Source organism: Tupaia chinensis, unplaced genomic scaffold (genome assembly GCF_000334495.1).
Source record: "Tupaia chinensis unplaced genomic scaffold, TupChi_1.0 Scaffold140400_1, whole genome shotgun sequence".
NCBI lineage: Eukaryota > Metazoa > Chordata > Mammalia > Scandentia > Tupaiidae > Tupaia > Tupaia belangeri.
Genome location: NW_006200277.1, coordinates 724,819 through 729,063, shown reverse-complemented (window position 1 = coordinate 729,063; position 4,245 = coordinate 724,819). Strand labels below are relative to the sequence as shown.

Genomic DNA, 4,245 nt, shown 5'->3' with positions numbered 1-4,245 from the left:
TAACTGCGCTCCCAGCTCCGGGCTCCAGCTGACTTGGACACATTCACACGTGCGTGTGCGTTCATACACATGCGCATTCACACGTGCGTGTGTGTTCATATACATGCGCATTCACACGTGTGTGCGTTCATATACATGCGCATTCACACATGCGTGTTCATGTACATGCGCATTCACACGTGCGTGTGTTCATGTACATGCGCATTCACACGTGCGTGTGTTCATGTACATGCACACATTCTTGCCCTGAAAACAAGAGAACATACTTCTTTTTTTAAGAGAACTATTTACTTATTTTTTCACGTGTTTTGCCAGAGAAAGACAGAGAGAGAGGGACAGTGAGAAAACAAGCTGCCAGGCCCAGGACTTGAACCTTGGTCAGTTCTGTGGGAATCCCACCACCTTAACCACCATGCCACCTGCTGGCCCTAGTACATAATTCTTTATGCCTAAAGGAAGTTAATATTTAAACATACATTTCTCTAATATTCACCACTTTACTGAGGCAGAGAATTTGACTCTTAAGTTTCAGGTTTTCAATCACGTAGTCTTCGTCCTTATTGAAAAGAACTCAAACCCCACCAAGGTTTCATGGTCGGTGACACTGGTGTGCTTTTCAAAAGAAAAGGCAAGACAGGGCCATCAGCTTTTTGTTTACAGAGCACACTAAGGACTGCCTGGACACAAGTCGGTTTTCGCGTTTTCTTTAATACAGAGTGGTGTTACAGACTGCCGCGAGAAGTAGACACTGAGTGTCTGATGGGCACACACGAGTGCAGGCACAGGCCTGCCCGAGCCGCGAGGCTGGGAGAGGCCTCGGGTGTGGAGACGCTGCCGTCCACGCTCGCACGGCAACGCACCTTGCTGCGTCAGGGACTGGTCAGGCCACCTTTGAAAGAGCACTGACACGTTCTCCTCCTGACTGGCACGTTGCCTCATCCATGACAAAGTACAGGAAAACAGATGCCGACCGATGGGCTATCGAGGTGGCTGGAGCGTCTGGTCGAAGCTTCTACACGAGACGTTTGATGTGTTCACCTTTTCCTTCCGGCAGTGTCACAGTCCTCAAGACCGCACAGTGACATGTGAACGCTGCAAAAGGGTCTGTGTCCTTGTAGATTTCATTCAGCCCAGGTGGTCTGAGGGCCAGCTCACACAGTGACCTGCACTTGGAAACTCGAGTTCCACGGCCAGAACCATCTTTAGAAATCATGTGATGGTCAAGTTCCCCAATCACTCTTAGGAACATATGTTAAATCTGGCAAAAGATTTTTTTCTTATAAAAGCAATAGATAATGACTACATTTGAAAATCCATACTAGAACTAAGGAGTTTTCTTATTAAAGATATTTTAATATGAAATGATCAAGATTTTCTGCCTCCTTGCTAACCTAGAAGGGTGAATACAAATAAGAATACTTAAAATATACGTGGTTCTTAGCACAGCCACAAATTATTGTGCTGACGGTTCATAGACTTTAATTGGCTTACTTGAAACGTTGTACTTACCAATGTGAAGAATGGAGTTGGTAGTGGAACTCAGTTACCTAATGATGCTATACATACCATGGCTTTGTTTCACCCCCCAAACTTTTATACCCAGTTGATTAAAAATTAAGTCAGAGAATGTCCTTATGGCTGACAGCTGTCACTCTATTCTAACTAGCACGGCTGGCATGTTGACATACCTGAAACCAAGCCGAGGGACAGACCTGCACTGAGACAGAGCAGGTACAGAACCTCAGTCAGGTGGGACACCTGAGTGAGATGAGGATGTTCACTCCAAGGCTGACATCCTGACCGGAGGGCTCCGACACATTCTAAACGCTCCTGAGTTTCAGAACCTTGATGTTCTAAAGACGACACTTCCTGATGAGGGTGAAGCTGCGCGTGCACAAGTAGAAACGCGTGCAAATGTGAGCACAGCACATGCACTGCAGTGAGGAGGAATACGCTGACTTCAGGCCGAGGGCAAGGACCTGCGCCACGAGCCTGCTCACGCTCGTCTTTTCAGAATGACTGGGCGATGATCCCATCTGGCCACGCACTTTCCTTAATGTCCCCTATACCATTCCGCACAGGCACGCAGTTCTACCTGGACAGGTGTGAAGTGCAGTGGCTGGCAGGGCCTGGGCTCGCTGAGTGGTGACTTGGCCGTCTCCCTCTGCTGGCCTTCCTGGACAGATCTGCCATCGACTTTGGCAGGCCATAGTCTCTTTGAGCTGCACCTGTCATCTCAGAGTGAAAATGATTTTTAAGAGGAAAGAAAAAGGCTTCCCAGGCCATGACCTGTAAGAAATATTTACAATTTTAATGTAGTAATAAAAATGGTTTTGTGTTTGAATTTTAAAAAACAGCCCAGCTGTATTACTCTGCCAAGAATGATTGGAATTTGACAGCCCGCCTTTATGCCCCGTGTGCAGTGGCGTCCCTGCCAGGCACAGTGAGCACCCGACTCCCAGCCTCCTCTCAGACACCCCGCCTGAGCAGGAGGGGCATAGAGACAACTGGTTCAAACGACCTCTCCCTGTTCTACCCCCTCTCCACACCCCTCTCCCCAGGAACGGCGGACATGTGCGAGCTGTCTTTAAACAGAAGCACCGCCATCTACCTACCCACACTGCGTAGTCTTTCAAAAAATGGAAATATTTCAGAGATGTCCTGGACATCAAAATGACTCTGAAAGGCGGATCCTGAACGCAGGGGCCCAGCCAGACCTGCCGTCTGTGCAGACACAGACAAGAGGGACTCATGGGATTCAGAACAAGTAAATATTTTAGCTTTAAAACATTGCTCTTCTGAAGAGCTGGCAAGCATCAATTGTTGATCAAAACAGAAATTAAACAAATATACAAAGTCATAAATAAAAGAAACAAACCCAAGTTTGTGTGCTCTGAAATTTCCATGGTATTTAGAAATGGGCTGCTCACCATTTTTTAATAATGCCAAATCATTCAACTCCTGTTGGAAATAGGAATACAGATGGACTGTATTTTACGTATGTGGAAATCACCAATCTACTAAAAATAAAATCCAAGAGGGTACATACAGTTGAATCAAGTCATCGTTTTCCTGATGAATAAGAACTACACTTTACACAAAGTACTTTATCAGCAGCTGTTTTCATCAAAAACCAAGTCAGAGTTTCACAGTTGAAAAAGTTACACATTAAAATATTTTACAATTCATTATATATTCACCAGGTTCCCATTTCCTAATGGGCTTGTAATATAAAGCAGAATAGAAGGGGACACTTCAAGGATGATTACTTTCACACCAAGTTTTACACAGGACACCAAGAACCACAAAAAGCTTAGGTTCTGTCATAAAATAGCAACCAAACTCCATTCTTCTTTTAAAAATCCCAATTGGAAACATCTTTTTAAAAAACCGAATTCCATAACAAGGTTAACATATTTCAAATGAACAGCAGTCAAAACCTTCAAAATAAATGTTTCTGTATAGTTGAGAACACAGCCAAAGGGAGAGGACGCCGTCCACGCAACTGACGATTTCTGGCCACCACGTGTTTAAAACCGGCTCTTGCTTTCTTTAGACGTGCTCAGACATGCTTTTCTTTCTCTTCCAATACAATTCGGAAGGAAATGTCTCTCAGGTGACTGACTGCGACGGTAGAGCCCAGGGTCAGCTACGTCCCATCACTGACTGGAGGATGGGTGGCTACAGGAACTGGCCCTCCGTGGGGACTGATCCCCAGCGTGAAGTCCTGGAAGGGCCGTGTCACGGCAGAGGGGAAACGGACCCTCGTCAGCCCGTGGAGAAGGCCTTCCAAGTCTGCTTCTTGGCTTCCTGACACTCTTCTTCCCTCTCCTGTCCTAGCTAGACTCCACTTAGGTTCTTTAAGAATTTGTCTACACTTGTCCCAAACAGAACTTGGTTGTAGTAACTCCTGAAAATAAAGGTACGTGATAAAACAAGCTGTGTGGCTTGTGCATTTTAATGGTGGACAGGTCCTGAGGGGTGGGAGGGGAGGGACAACTGTCTGGATTGATGTGAAAAAAATGCAAAAACTGTGTAGATTTTGGGCTAGGAGGCTCAAGGCCTTTTTGGCACTTGAGTGAAACACAGTTCTCTGTTAATCTTCAGTTTCTACCAGCAAAGTTACAGGTTCGTACCATTTCACAGTCTTCCTAGAATCAGCCTCTCACACAGAAGAGACTGGGTGTCAGGGTATATCACCTGCACCCGAAGTGACACCGATGTTAACCACGACGCTGTGACAGT

General features: G+C 45.9%; 1 long non-coding RNA gene across 1 annotated transcript; it reads right to left on the bottom strand.

Annotated features, from left to right (window-relative positions):
* Positions 1–688: 688 nt before the first annotated feature.
* Positions 689–4,231, bottom strand: LOC114004938 (uncharacterized). The gene is made up of 2 exons (XR_003546888.1): positions 1,689–4,231; positions 689–1,258 (listed from the first exon to the last, which is right to left on the bottom strand). It is a non-coding gene; the product is annotated as an uncharacterized LOC114004938 (long non-coding RNA).
* Positions 4,232–4,245: the final 14 nt, after the last annotated feature.